Consider the following 17,583-nt stretch of genomic DNA (forward strand, 5'->3'; position numbering starts at 1 on the left):
CTGTCAAAAGACATGTTATGTAAACTTTTCATGGTATATAATATAACATAAAGATATCTTCTTTAATGAATCATGAATATCACAAAAAAGATATAAGATATCGTATGAAATACATTTCATATCCTCCATGAGATATATCATAAAGGATGTAAGGCTTCCTACATTGTACATATATATATTGTTTCAAAGATATATTTCAAACTACATAAGATATTGAATATACATGTATCACCAAAGGTAGCTTATACAATTTTGTGAAATTCATGGTTACAATTGCTCCTTGAATCAGTGTTAAGTTGGTTTGTCATAACCGATGCATGCGAAGCGTTCTTAACAACATATAGAAACATGCAATTTTGTCGTGATTTAAGTACTTAAAAAGTTACAATTGAATAAGACAGGATAATTTGTTCTTCAGAGAACAAAAGACGTGCCTTTTTCTTAGTCGTTACTTCAAAGCATCAGGGGCAAAATATCATAAATATAAAAATCAATTAGTTATTAAACCCTTTTCGGATCGGTTCCATGCTAGTGTGTGTTTTTGTAGTTTCTGAAAACTTTTTATGAATAATTCACTGCTAGGGTTGACTTGACGTACATATTGTATACATTTTATTCTATATGATCGTTTAACTGGTGGACAATCTGAACCCGTATGGCACTATCAGGAACAGCACATGATGAATTGATGACCATGCACGTATTACCAGTTAATCGAATACATCCCGTTAATCTTTCGGACACTGCTATCTTCTAATGCATATAAAGGTTACTGCCGGATACCATGATTGTTTACTAGCCAGTCAGCGCTGTATAATACATCATTCTGTCGTACTATACTATGGTGTACCTTGTAAAATAGCAACGTTCTTTCTTTATAGTTATTATTTAATGTCACAAAATAAGACAGAGCGTCAAATCCTTTTGACATTTCAATGTTTTGTGATGAATGTTATTTTGCAGAAAGGATAATTGTGGCAAATAAGGTTACGGAAATGTTGACATTCCGTTTATTGTTCTAGCTGTAAACCCGATGATCGATCATGGCACTTTACAGTCAAATGTTAGAGTGTCAAAAATCAATGACACTGTAAAGAACCCATCGCAAGAACATGTTTTATGGGCTAAGATACAGATTTTCTCCGGAGAAATGTTTCGGAGCCATTTGCAAAATAAAATGTATTACATTTTATTTATCTCATTTTTTTTTCAAAGACAAAGACAGCAGATAGTCACCTATTGTTTATGTGTTACAGTAATTGACAATTGCCACTGTTGTTTTCTTTTATCTAAATGCTGTTGAGATGATGTGACACCTAGCACATTATACTCGTTAACTATTTCGCCACAGCCTAATTTTTTAATCGTCGTACAAAATAGAAGACATTTATCATGTTATTACCATATAATACCCTATTTGACCAATCACCTACAAATGAACTCCCTCGTTTTTCAATCATAATTAACATGTATATCATATTGTACACATAATGCACTAAACGGGTAATACATGTAACATACAAAGAGTATCATTAGATGAAGCAATCTCATTGTGCACTGATACGCTTCTAAATCCCGTTCTGACAGGCTGTGAGCTTGTCAGCGACACATAAATGGATTTTTGATCATGAATGGTTTATTTTCAGGTTCAATAGTTGTCAGTTTTTAACTTCCCTGACTATATTATATTTCGTCAAGTGAATAAGCTATATAATCAGTGTAAAAAGAGAGAGTAGTTCACAACAATGTTGCTACTTATGTTGGGCACGAAATACATGTATATATCCTCATCAATATAACACGAGCTACATTGCCGTGTACATAAAAGTAAGCCTACATAAAAGTGACCGTATTTCATCCCAGTTTTTACCCCATATTCTGTCATTCAATTACTCTACGTGATGAAAAAGCATATTGTTCTTTTCGTGCTTGAGCGTGTAAACTAGAGTAGGAAGCTGCAATCGGCATAGTTTTGTGACTCTAACAAACCCAATGTATCCCTCGCCTCTCTCAATTCTTAATTTAGTATCATCCAATGTATCTGTAAGGCTGTCGGCATGTGTGTACACACATTAAACGTCTTTGAAGATGTTTTGTGTATTATTTATAGTTCTGTTAGACACAATTCCATTACAATCTGAGCACCGAACACCTGAAAAACCCGGGGCATCCTATTAGTGTTTAAAGGATCTTCAATATATGAAATATTATATTCAATTTGAATGTTTTGCGGTTTTTCAAGCCCCCTGCCTTAACATATTCCTTGACCGTGGAGGTCCTCTTTGAACGACATGTCTTGGCTTTATTTGATTTAACCTTGCCTGTGGACATCCTCTTGGTAAACATTTTCGGTTTTTATTTGATTTTAGCCTTGACCGTAGAGGCTAGGCCGTCATTGTGCGACATGTCTTTCTTTATTTTTGGTTAGCCTTTCCCTACAATGCCACATGACTGTATTGTAGAATTCAACTTTTCTTGAAATCGATGTAATTATGGAATGTTTGTAACATTGATAATTAAGAAATAACTACATTGTATAACGGTTCCTAAATAGCCTAGTGCAATCTTATTCAAAAGCAGTGGGAACTGTTTTTAATTTCTATTTATTGAAAATTGTAATTTTGCCACTATTGTTTGTGATATTTGTAAATAACATTTCAGTAGTTTATAAGATTCGTGTTTTTCACGTAGTTCTTATTGATTCAGAAGTAGTCGAAATGATTATGTCTCCATTCAAGATTACTAAGGGGCGATACCCGACTTCAAAGCTAGTCAAATATACCGTTATGCGACCGCGAAATTCTTTTGATGTACATCAAAGGTTCAAACATATCCTCTCGTCTTATCCACAATGTGGCCCACACTGAGGCTTACAGTTTGCTATGACATTTACCAGGTGTGCATAGAGCTAATATGAGCGTATCCCCTGGAGTATCGAGGATGTAAATGGTACGATTTAGAAAAGGGTTTTAGAATTGCCAATGTTTGCAGTTCACGCAAAGCGACAAAACTCGACCCACAGTGCTGTTGGATGCATAAGCATATCCACTGCACCAGTAAGCTTTATAAGCGGACATTTTACGTTTTCGGTTAACTATTTGTACTGATTCTCTGGCAGTGCACGCTGCCAATAAATCCGTGGGGACAATGGGAAAGGAAAAGTCATTTCAACTGTCGTTAAGGTGGAAATGAACTTGATGACATTCGTTTTTCTTCGAATTAACCGTCTGGGAATATGAAGAAAGTGCAGGTGTCATTTTGAAATGATTCTCACGGACCAGCTGGCGATGGCTTTACAATGTATTGCATTACATTCAAGTAGACCTAATCCCCATCGGAGAAAATTTGCGAATATATTTTTCCCCTCTGACTGTTCTGCCATTTTATGAACGGTTATTTTTTACACTCGTTAAATTATGTTTGTTTCGCAACAAAATTGCACCTGTTATCTTTTTATTTTAATTTGTTCCATGTAAGAATTTTCCCTGACAGCATTACTACAATAAGTTTTTTTTATATAAAATGTGTATATCTTTGTAAATACACTATTATTGATCGTCAGCTATCTAGAGTAATACCTAAAACAATTCTCAAATGAAAATTCAATTATCTTGGCGTCCTTTTTACGACGTACATAATGCAACAGTTTTATCAACGGGTGTCTTAGGTCAAGAAGTCCCCAACATTCCATCTTATACTCCCGTGAGTTAGGTAATGATTTTGCCCTAACGTCTAGAAAACACTCATCAATTTTCATTTGATGTAAATACGACGGATACTCGATAATCCCAGCATCTTCCTCCGCAGCAAAAAGCGGCTGATTATTGATGCGACTTGACTACAGAAGGAATTTCGTATAAGAAGTTGGATTTATCCCTTGAGACAATGGCTTCTTGGTAGAGCATATAGATGGCAGGACGTTGCAAGCCCGGCTGGTTATTTATCATAAATGTTATTATGTAAGTGAGGTAAGTATCGTTCATCATACACAGTCGATGGTTTAACCGCATGGCTGATTATTACGTTGCTTCGTTCGTATCGTATCGTTCTCGTTGCCAAAGGTAAATGAATAGCATATCATTGGCCTAACACATTCAATATTTCTTTTTGTGGTCCTTATGCTATTTCCTTACAAGGAATTATTGGATATTGATCATATCATCCATACAAAGCACGAAATCAATTGCTACTGTGCTTCGACGTGGTCAAGGTCTTGTGAACGATCTGTGCTTTCACAGAGTTAGATGAGATAAGGATTTTACATTGCTTGTCGGCCCTATTTGATCAGTAACCTTTTCGCATATTCCTCGAAGTTCTTTGTTATCATATAGACGTAGTATAGCGTATCTAACGGAAAATCAAACTAATTCACTGATTCGGAATGTCTCATCGTGTAGGCTAAACCCTTTGGGCCTCTGTAGAAAACATGATCAAATACTCTCCCACATTACGCACACTGTATTGAGGTGCATACGCGTATATCCGTTACTTAGTTACACTAGAAGGTCAAAGTGGATTCTTTCATGTCAAAGCAACACGAACACGTATTTATCGTAAAACGGAATTTGGAACAATTCTATTCCATTTGTAATTGAATTTAAAAATGACAATAATATTTACACTTTTCAAGTAAATCACTAAAATAACCAAATTGGTCGTAATAATAGCCAAAACATAGAACATCAAAATTGTCTATTACGACTTGAAATGGGACTGGATTTAGTAGAAGGTACAAAGATGTAGTGTTCTTTCCCTCAAAAAGGTGTACGAACTCTTGTCCGAACACGAGATGTGTCATCTTGTCTTTGTATAACTAGACTCAATTTTTGAAGTAAGAACTATTCTATTGGAGACGTTTCAAATTTCAACAGCATAACGAGTTTCTTCTTTCGTCTTAATATATCCTATTGGACATCATGTGACAATTAATATGTCAATATACGGTGTAGGCGGCTGAGTTAATGTGTAATGTAAACACGACTGACTATTTGGACAGCCCTAATAATGTAAGGTTGTTAAAATGTTGGACAACTTTATCAATGATGGAGAGCTTGTAGAACAACCGGACACGTGGTGGCTGGATCGCGGGGTAACCCGATTAGTAGCGGCTAGTATAATGGGGCTACACGATAAGCAATAAGAATGTTGGTGGCTAGATAATGGGTCAACTAAATTAATAGTCGTGAGAAAGTGGGACTTTTAATTAGTGGTAGCTGAATAAAGGAGTATCTGGTATACTCTCGAAACGTTTGGTAAAAGTATTCTATTTATTTTTATTTTTTTTCTCTTAGAATAGACATTTTAACGACACAACAGAACTCTTTTATCAACTTTGCAATACACCTGAACATTTTACAAACGAGTTAAGGTGACTAGAAAAACGGTTCAAACTCTCCATCATTAAAAGATTATGCGGTGCATTAAGTAGCATATTAACATATTGTAAATATCAGACACAAAGGAAGCATACTAACTATTGTATTGTAAATAGCATTACATATGCTATATAAAGAATAGTTTCAAGCCAAAATACATCAACAAACAATTTTATTTAATGTAATATACACTTACACAACATTTAGTGCACTGCCCTGTAACGTGCATCGTCAGTTTATTTGGCCATCCGTAACCTTATCACATACAAATTTTAATATCGGACTGTGTATTAACGTTTTGTTAATTACTTTATATATCTAAGTCTCGAGAACACGAAAACACGATATGTGACCATGACAGTCAACCATGATTGGATATATATCATGAAACAATGCTATTCAAACCTGCTAAAATTCCCTCATAACTAAAAACTATTAATCAGAGGTGCCCTTCTTTTGCATTTCAGTATATTTCATGACTGTATTCGATCTTTGTAAATTCATTGGTGAGGTACATTTATTAACTGACAATGTTCATGTTATTTCTTATCATTATAGTCCAGTTACAAATGGTTTTAAGCAAAATAACCCATTTGTTTTTAACCTATTATACCTTCAGTGAGAGTCACATTGATCACAGGAACTGATGAACTCACATGAACTCACAGCTACACTGCGAAAATGGGGATATTCTAGCAACGACTTTGCAGGTGTCAAATATCGACCTGCAAATATAATTAACTTCTACCAACAAAGATGCCCGTATGTCTAAGCTTGCTGCCAATAGTTTAAACAATTATATAATTATGATTATATGGAATTCGACATTAATCTAGATATGTCTTGTTAAGTGCACACCAGGCAATGTAATAACCTTACGTAAAATAACTTTGCGTTGATCATATGAGAAGAGAAAACAACTATCTAATACTGGTTTTGTGTCCATTTTGTATTGTAAAGGTCATTTGATCGGTTTGTCGACGCTATGTATTTATATATATACATGTGCATGGCATTGTCACTAGATAACCAACGTGAAAGCTGTGTCGTTGATGAGACTTTAAATGAAATCCGCCACCATACACAATTCTCAGCCAATCATCACTCGACAATAGGCTTTTCATTTATTGAAAAAAAATGTGCAGACTTTCGATAAGGCGGAAATATTAAATTTTAAATATATTTTTTAAGTTAAAAAAACTGTTAAAGGCGGAGAAAACATAAATTTAAGCATTAGCGCGCTTTATATTGCTTGCTTGCAAAGCTGTGTCATCAAATTGATCGTAAATGCCATACAAAAAAAAGTTCAATGCTTAAATATTTTACACCCTGTCCTCCTTTCTTTGTTTATATGTAGAAATTTCTCAAACTGGTTTGCTATTGACGTTTAGCAAGAGATAAATTTACAAAAATTATGACAGGATACCATCGCATAGTGTCATCACAAGATACATAGATCTACGAAGGTTATAACCTTATTTATTACCCAATAGTCTATACAAATTATAATTAGTCATTGTTGACTGTTTCAGGCTTTTTGTTTGTAGGGGTGAAACAGTCAAAACTGTTTTTGCGGTCCAAGCAAACTGTTACCCTGTGCGTTTTCGATGCGCAGTAATCCCCTCTTGAGAGCTGCGTTCAAGCCGGTGACTGCGACGCAAAACTGTTAATGCTGACGAAGCAACGGCGAGTAAGTTTTAGGAAATAACTGAAGACGATCTAATTTGTATTTGGTAATAAAACAATTGTTTCAATGCTATTTGGCAGTGAAATGCTTGTGTTGACACTGAACATTTACATTAACATGGGATGAGGGAACCAAAACCGTGATTATCAATAGAAGAGGAATGCAATTATGTGTATCAATATATACTTCAATAGTATATCATTTAAACATACCTTTTACTGAGCCTTTTTATTGAGATTCGTTTTGCAGCTATTCTCAAGGTTGTTCTTAAGCGGGAGGTGAGGTGATATTTTGAAAGGTCCCTGCATCATAACATAGATTTGACCAATATATTTAATTGATAAATTAACATAGGGAGCAATTTAATCCTACAGTACACAATATAAAATTGTTAAAAAAAAAACCAGAAAACCATCCACGCATAATATATAATAACACACACAAAACAAAAATACAGCTGGCTCTGTTTCTGTACTGCCTGTAGCATCACGTGAAATTATGTATCTCTAGTCCAGTGAGTAAAGTTCATAATCATGTCTTGTCAGAAGGAGGAAGTGGCACGTGCTTGGATGAGAACTAACACGACTGGTAAACCCCAGTCTTGTGAGCACACCTCCCGCGGGTAATCAGCACTCCTCGCGCATCGTTTATTTGTCAATAGATCATCCTATTTAATTGTCATTGTTAAAAAGCCCATAAATGTACGATAGGTTTGCCGATAGACGGACTCATCACGATTGTTTCTCTGTAGAGGGGCTTTGTGTGATGTGTGAGGGCTCCCTTGAGATACTTCAGAGAAGGCTCAGTAAAGGAGAACGGAAAGCAATCAATTGTTAAGCAGGATTAACCACAATATTTCATAAAATGTAATTGTCTATCCAACCATCGAAAACCTTTAATACGACTTATCCATCACACTTATGAAGAGTGGTCGTATTTATCTACAATCTCATTAAAATAAGGCAATATATCTGATATTGTAATGTAGTGCATACGTACCTCGTATTGTTTGTAGTTCTGTGCTACAAAATTGAAGTTCAGTTTCGTCTGAGCGCCATCTTATTGGTGGTCGCCATATGATATTGTACAACAATGAATAGAAACTCTATTTGTGTATCTACATATTTAACGATATATTTGTATTTAGCTTGACATGATCTCAATATTTATCAGAAGTTGTATCAATATGAATCTTGCTCTGCTAGAATGAAATAGGAGGAAATGGTGTTTATATCTCCGTACCGTAACACAATGCTAACATCAAGAAGGTTAAATATTTACCTATGCATTCAGTATCATAATGATGTTCTGTTAATTTCTGTGAGCACGAACCCACGCCAGAAACACGACCGATATCAGATTCATCATATTTGAAAGTTGTACAGATAATACAGTGTAAGCATAAGGAGTGTTCAATATTGACTGAAATACAGACGGCATAGTAATCTCCTGTTACCTCTATATATTATAATATCACATTACCCACGTGCTTGAATGCTCTTTGCAATTAATCATTTGCGACTACATGGGTAGATTGTTGGGCGTCTGTAACTGTCCCCGTTACAATAATAATAATAATAATAATTCTAAGTTTATATATACCGCTTTATCACAACCTAGTTCGTAGGTCGTCTCAAAGCGGTTCACAAATTATTATCCGTGGTTATAGGGCCTTTGCAACTAGCCAATATCTTGTTCAACTCCCTGGGAAGCGTACAGCCATTTCGGCGCTGACAGCTAACATTCAACAATTCTAGCACTGCCCAACCACGTAATCATTTACAGCCGAGTAGATTGAAACAAGCGGAGTAAAGTATCTTGCTCAAAGATACTGTACAACACAGTGCCTTGGCGTGACTTGAACCCGCAACCCTTATGTCACGAGCCTGGCGTCCTCCCCTCTAGACTACCGTGCTTCCAATAAGACAATAAGAGCACACTCCCTTTAATATAGTATTCTGTTATCACCTTAATTATTTTATTATCATATCACGTTTATGTATCGTAATTTGTACAATATAAAGATATAGTTTGTGCTGATATAACCTTTACGTATTGTGTGTTATCGATTTGTTACCCGAACATTTTACATTCCCCTATTACGTTACTGTATTGTATTTTCATATTGTCTAGGTAAACTATTTAATCGTCGATCTTTACTGTTTTTAAAAATATTGGTCAATCTTGCTCAAATGGTATGTACACTTGTAGGTGTATTTTTGCATCTTTGCCACTATGGGGGCAGTTTTTGGGAACTTCTGTAATGGTCCCCCATTACAATTAGTACTTGTTATTGTATTATATTATCATCATACTATCGACTTAAAGTATTGTAATGTTTTTCTGCTGTTCCAATATGAGTTGAATTTGTGGTTATAAAACGTGAGAATCGAAATAATATATCTTTATAAATGATCAGTTCGCAGAAAATATGGCTTTGGTTACTGTTCACTACCAACGATATAGCATCTGAATAGTTTCAATACTGTGTTATTATCCAAAATTTTAATAGCTTATTCTTGAAATATGGATTTGACAAGGAATCATGTCTTTATTGTTTGAATCTTCAAGTTCGGAACGAAATATGTCAAGTATTCCCTGATACATATGTTCGATATGTCTTTATCAATATTTCAAACATCTTACTGGACATACACCACTGTTGAGGTAATATGGATGAGCTATATGATCAGTGTCGAAATGAGATGTTACGGTTGCTATAATTACCTATATACCGGTGTGTAGTCGACCTAGACATTATATGTTGGACCGAATGAACTGACAGTAAACATAATCATTTGTAAAGATATATGGTTTTATGATACTCAGTGGACACAAAGACATCCAGTAAGGCAACAGCATCTCCATTAGGAAAGTCTCAAGACACTGTCGTATATAGCAGACAAATGACCAGCGATTCCAACAACTTTTATCTATGGACGAAAAGACAATTTTCCCGTATTTTTTCAAAATTTGTTGGTAAAAAAAGCCATATATGTCAAATGTAATGGCTGTCCTTGACACACATTTTTTTTTTTTATTTCTCGCATATAATTTCAGTTTCTTGGTATCATTAGAGAGAAACAGATCTATTGTTTGATGTGTTTGGATTTATAATATCACCCCTATTAGACACTCACTCCCCAGGGTATGACAGTAGCGCGTGAAAGTAATAATACTATGACGTCACAAGAACAATCAGATTTGACTTTTCAATCGCTTTTGGAGGGAGAGGTAGTATGCAAACGACATTAAAAGCAATATTGTCAAATGTACATACAATGCAGCGTGTAGTATTGGTATGTTGGGAAAAAACATACCCTATCTTGATAGTGTAAGAGAGAAATCCAAATCTTACCCCTCGAGGCATCTCTTATTGTCACTTCGATGTTTGCTCCTGACATCACATATCGACTCTATATTGGATGTGTCAATGTTCGTTGAAGTTATAATGGATATGTTTTCTTCATAATTTGCGATTAAAAACCAAATATTAAATGTGTAAATAGTATCAATGTTTTTGTAATGTATTATGCGTATGCAACTTAAGTAGTGTTAACGGAGAGATCATTCATACATTGTTATTATTTACATAAAAGACAATATATGACTTAATAAAAGGAAAACCTCATATTAGAATCATGATCATAAACAACATGTAAACACATCACTCAGACAACAAAGCTAGCCGGTATCAATTTTTGCAGATTTTTTTATTTTATTTTTTTTATCTTTTTAAGTCAAATGCAGTCAGTTATAAAGGTATACAAATTTTCTAAGATATGTTTTGTATTTATTGAATCTATAAAAAGTAAGTATTGTACATATAACATTGTTTTCGAGAGCCCAGACAAAATTCACATGCACAGACTAGATGTAACCGTTCCGTATGGTACATGTGTATGTATAGCTCCGTATATGGCGGCTAAATGTTTATCTTTAACCCTGTCGAGTGCACGAGTAACACTAGGGAAATATTTTCCCCCGACTTTCCCCCAAGATTATTTTCGTTTTTGGCAACACAAATGATACATCATCTGTTTCCCTAGGGTTTGGATAATCTGTTCACTTGTCTATTTCTCCATGTCAACAACATTAAGACAGTTCTTACTGTGTTGAGATTGAGTCTTAGGGATAGCCGTTGTGTTAAGATCTGGTGCTTTATAATAAATTTAGTGCATGTAGAATATTAGAAGAATTATTTTAATAAATTAGTGGTATAAAAACATTAATACGTCAGGTTTAATAATTGGATGCTTATTTTTCAAAACAACATTAATATGCATTCTGAAAAATGAAGCTTTGTTCAAATGAAGATACTAAAGATAGTTTACGGTATTATTTATATAAAAAAAAATCTCCGTTATGTGGAAAAACAAACGTACTGAATGTATCAAATGCATGTACAAACTGCAAGTAAACAATTAGAAATCTCACATACAATGTTCAATGTACTTGAAATATACACATGACACACAACAACGCGATCCTGTAGTAATGTATTTCAGACTTTATGTTAAAGACGACAAACATCCATCACTAGTTTCAAAATGAATGAAGCCAAGAAAGAATAAATCTAGTACAGTTCCAAGAACCAAAATTACAACGTTGGAAGGAAATGTATCATTATGCATTTAAGAAAACACCCACACAAGTCTCCTTAACACAGATAACCAAGGGCTACCCATTTGATGATTAACGGAAAAGCTATTACTCAGAGACCCAGGATACAAGCTTGACCATATGTTTCAATTAAACCGTCACCAGTATTTCGATGATTCATTAGGCTTCGGAACAAATCTGTTAGTCCTGTCCGCCCTCTATTTTTGTTTTTACATTAGAAGTAATCCCCGCACTTTGTAGAATGGAAGAATGCTACACTTCTTAATGGTATCTGTGATATAAATTATATGACAGAGGGAACACTTTAAACGCCAACAATGGAAATATATAACGATGTTACCAACCATGTACTTTCTATCGACGTCAACCGGTTTGAGGTTTAGTGTGTCACCAGTGTAAGGAAAACATCTTACTTTTGTAAATGCAACTTTTCTGTAAATCGATGTGTATGTATCCATTTGTTGTTGATCCTATAATGGGTCTTTCACGAATTTAATGAGCTTTTACTAAAATAATGTTGATCCCAGTAAAACTTGTGCAATTGTATCTTATGATTCAATTGAAATATCTTTCAATGGGTGTTACACTAACCATAATTTTCTATCAAGCAGAGGGTTGAACACAATTGCAGATCAGATTCACACTAATAAGCAATCAGAGGTTACACGAATGTGACCGTGATTTATGATAAGGGGTTAACCTTTTTGATGAGGTTTCCAGAATCAAATCCAGGACATTACCACCACTGAATAATTAAAATGAGAATGTGCGATGTTTTCATTTTTCAACAGCTCTTGAGTCGCTTTAATTTGCTTTTTTTGTAATCGTTATTCTTTGGAACATCCAACAGATATATCAAATATGTCAATTTGCCTTCGCTCGCCTTGGGATCGTTGCGTTCTCTTAATAGAAAGATATTTAGTTTGAGTTAAGAGCTAATTATTCTTTATCTTTTGTAGCTTTTTTATTCTTCTTGATAGAAATGTTTGGGAGTGTTGTGGCCTGAGCTTTGTACCGATGGAAACATAAGTTTGAATACATATCTGTACTGGCTTTCAAACACCAAGCGTTTCATTGTTATTTTGGAGGGGCCGCGATAGCCTAATGGTAATGGCGTCTGACATTCTGCTGCTGCAAGCCCTCCACCACTGGGTCGTGGTGTTTTTATCTCCGGGAACTCTGTTTTGCCCCAACCATCGAAACCTAGCAATCACCATAGCTGTTAATAGGACGTAAAATACAAACAAACCAAACCAAATTGTTATTTTGGTGAGCGTTACCAGGCAATTATCTCTAAGAACTTACGTCTATTTGTAACTAACCCTGACAATAGTGTAAGCTGCGATGTACATGTAAGACATTCCGGTACTACACTGAAGATCCATTTGTTTGTCGCTATTTTGTACAACTCGTAAACACAAATTTCGCTGCCTTGTTGTACAAGCTACGATAACATCTTTATAAAACTTGATCTGCTTCACCGTCAGCAAAATGTGGGGCCTGCCCTTACTGTAAACCATGTTTTCTATCACGCTTCGCTTTGTTACTCACTGTGTTAAATAGCATTTAGGATTCTAAATATAAGCAGAGAAAAAAAACCTAATATGCTAGGCTGACTAACAACCAAACATTTCATTCTTTGAATAAGCCAGAAAACTATTTTAAGTAAGAAAACAAATCAGGATCTGGAACTCACTTCAGCCACAGTTTTATACTTTTAGCATAAACAGGGTGTCTTGCACCTTTTAAAGAGGTATTTGAAGTTGCCAAGTTGTGTCCAGAAGCAATAACTTAGTATTAAACAAAGTATAAAAGAAAGGGAAAGTGCGTAATGAATATGCGTTGGATGAAAGTGTACTCAAATGAGTAAAGTTGTAAATTTCAACTCAAAATATAAATTAAAAAGAAAATTATTGAGAAAATAAACACTTTTCATTTTAAATGACATACAAGAATCCACTGACCTAATCTTCCGTTTATAAAAAGTGGGAACAATATTTGAATAACGATTGAATTTCTGTCATATTTCATTCTTTTAGATATGCCTGTTAAATTCACACATGTTTTCAAAAATAGAAATGGCAATATTTTGGTTATTTTAGCTCATTTTAAAAACATCAAATTATAATTTTGGTTTAACCTTCTCCTTTTGGTCCCCAAAATACAATAGGACATCTTTGAATAAATTAAGGAGGTGGAGATCCGGATAAACTGGGACCCAAAAAGGGCCTAATGGATACTCACTTCTCGTGCAAAAAAAATCCATTTTGGTCCATTATAAGGAATAAATCGGTTTTTAAATTTAAAGTGTCTTTTCACATTCTTTTATGTTTCTTTCAGTTTTAGCGAACGACTGAGACAGTGTTTATAAACATTTATCGAAATAATCCTCACCTGGTTGAGAAGACAGAATTTTAAGGAAACATAAAACCAAAATGTGACAAATATAAAGATTGCTGCAAGTCTTATATGTAAGCAATCAGGCTTGTATCTAAATTCGGAATGAGTAGTTTAGTTTTTTGATGATTGTATCTGATACTATTTAGAGTTCAGTCTTCCTATATATTCGTTACTTGGCTGTGCCAGAATAATATGACCAAATGGGAGTGTCATACCACTGTGCCCAGGATATGTCATATCAGAAATGGCACTTAAATGTGGACTTTGAGTTGCCCGATCACCGGTGGCCACGTATTCATGATCTTAGCGGTTGGGAGGACGTAGAGCTCTAACCGTTCAAAACTAACGTCTGCCAACCATTAAAAAGATATTTGTAAGACTTATACAATGATAATACAGTGAGCAATGACGTTTGGACAGGAATATAAGGACATATTTGCAAATTCTATATGTATTCTGCTTGTTAGCTTGTCATACGGCGATTAGAGGCGTAGCATTTTGAAACGTCGGTTTGATTGTTTTGGGATAAGTTGCGTCCTTGAACAATAACGTATCGTTAACGGAACCGTGATTGTCTGGAATGGTATTTATGCTGGTAGCTAAATGACAGATTGTAGTGTAATTGAATTTCAACTGGGTGCGTTATGGAGACGAAATTTGAAGCCAGGGGTACAACAAGATAAGATCAGGCAAATAAATGTCGTGTCAACCGAACTTTGCTTTAACAAATCAACATCCAGGAGTTGGATTGACTCACATGTCGCTCGTGATGAAAATCCAATGCTACAGCGCTGCATTGTGGTTTCATATGATATGATAAGACGTGACAATCATTAGTTACCTAATATTATGACGTCATAAATAACCTCATGACGACATAGCTGAAGATATAACATTTCTTATTCATGAACACTCATTGGTGGAGTAAAGATAATATGAACGCATTTTCTTATCCGATGTCTTCAAATATATTTTTTCCGATAAGATTGATGTCAATCGAATTCGGGAAACCCCTCTAATAGAAATCTAGATTTGCTCTGTTACAAATCTTCGGCATTTATATTACGTAAAGAACCGTTTTAATTTCAACACAATCAAAGCATATTATATATCGATTTTGTTCTTTTCTAGTGAGAACATAGTAAAATTTAAATACTTTTCTGATATTTTTGAAAGAGAATATCCGTGTAGCGAAACGACGTCTTCAATTAATAGTTATGATAAGTTTAAAAACATGTGTTGAGTCGTAGCCTCAGCGAGAAGCAGAAATATTTCAATGTGAGTGGATTTTTTGTTTTTTTAACATTTGCTACGTCTTTCTTTCTGTAACCCGTTTGACCCGAATCTATTTTGGCAAGCGTAGCGAAGCTGACAAATTTCTAAATTATTTCCTTTATTTAATTAATTTCCATTGATTGAGTGCTTTTTCGTCAATAACGAGCGATTATTTCAGACATTTTAAAAAGTACATGTAATCGTTTGCTAGACAAGGCCTTGACAAACAGTACATTTGCAACAAAACACCTGGCCAGTCTGTAAAAAGAACTGCGTAACCAGGTGAATGATTGACATATCAAGTTTCGCTACCAGACATACAAATCTAACAAGCAAAACTTGATATGCATTTCCATTAGAAAGTGAGCATCCGTATATGTGGCGATGTCATGCTCTTAACTAGAAACACCACAGTCTGACATTTGATAAAATAGTTCGTATCATTTGAACGGCAGTTCACCTAGCTATACTTACTGGATTGAGTTTATTTAAAAATGGGTTTTAGAGGTACAACGCATAAAACCATATGTATATGACTGTGCCTATTTTAAGAATAGATGGGACTGTCTCCGAACCATTGTTATACGGAAGTGCAACAGTCTCTACGAGAGGACACACTTCTCTTTCTATTTTGTTCCATATCTTTTTATCCTATCAAACGTGACGGATCTAGATAAGGAATGTAGCCTCACGAACTTCATTAAATGAATCAGACACACCTTGTGCGTCGTACAACGAAAAGCCAGTTTATGGCCAACATACAAGTTTGGGGTCAAAGAGAACATCTGTCAAACATTTCCTGGAATAAAACAAGAGTTTTTGACATGAAGACACAGCTCTTTGGCTTCATTTTGTATATGTATCGTTATTTCAGTACCCTTTCATTACCTTGCATATTGTTATACTACATATGTACATTGATGTATATGTTTACGATAACAACACGCAACACGACAGCTTCAGTAGCAAAACGGACATTAGCAAAAGGCCAAAAAATGGAAATAAAGCTTTACTCGACAGCAAAACTGGAATCACTTTCAGTGCTTCGATTACAAAATGTAACTCACTCGTTTCTGTAATCCGTTTGTATTGGCGATGGTATCACGCATCACGTGATGTTTTGTTTTCAAAACGCAATGAACAGGTTTTCCACAGGAACAAATACATTTTATGCTTAAAAGGATATGGCTGTCCGAAACAGAAATAGCTTTCAAGATTCGCATAACCTTCATAATATTCTAATCTTTATTGTCAACAATTTATTATCTTAACAACATTCATTTGTTTATTGTGTTGGAGTTTTACATGTCCAGCAACACAAATATGCAGATCATCTAAGGTCATAGTACCCAAATCGGGACTCTTGAAGGCAAAAGTCACAAGAAATTTTCATACTGTACAAAGAAGTATTTTGGAATCGAAAATATTGATTTAAAGATGCTAATATACCAATAAAACATTATATGAACTTTATTTACTGCCACTTATGGTTACAATCACAGTTTTAATTTGTAAATGATGACGAAAATGTAACGTTCTGAATTGATGCGCCATGCGACGTTATTGCTTTTCAATTTTTGTATGTGGCTTTTCACAATCCTACTTTTTCACGGTAGTTTGGAAAAGAAATTCTTTCAAAACGACCATTGACTCTTAAATATTTCAAAGATATGCCATGTTCTGCTTAATACTTTTTTCATCTAAAAAAATATAAGCCAAAACTGGTAGGGGTGACCCGATATAGGTACAGATACACCTGTTTCGCGATTATGTAACCATGACTATATTTCCGGCCTATTTATAGAACCACACGCCCGAAATATCAACTTGTTATCAAAATGAAAAGATAATGATGTCTATTTAACAAAAAGTGAACAAAATTTACTGGAATCGGTACTCTGGTATGAAATACATCATTATTTCACTAAAAGGTGCAAACCAATTTTTATCCTATTAAACAGTACGTAATATGCTATTGATGAGAGGAAAAATCATCAAAATGTAAGTGGTTGAACATTTTCAAATGTTGGGTTGAATTAGCCTATGGTTGAATTGCCGATTTTCGACTTTCTTTAGATAATTAACAAAAAAACGAGAGTATTTGCTCGGTATGTTGAGAATATGTACACAGATATGAAAAAAAGTGAGAGAAACACTTTTTCATAAAAAAAATCCAAGATGGCTACTTCACAAGTCCCCGTGGTTGAAGACATTGGCTGACAA

Source organism: Mizuhopecten yessoensis, unplaced genomic scaffold (genome assembly GCF_002113885.1).
Source record: "Mizuhopecten yessoensis strain PY_sf001 unplaced genomic scaffold, ASM211388v2 scaffold4535, whole genome shotgun sequence".
Lineage (NCBI taxonomy): Eukaryota > Metazoa > Mollusca > Bivalvia > Pectinida > Pectinidae > Mizuhopecten > Mizuhopecten yessoensis.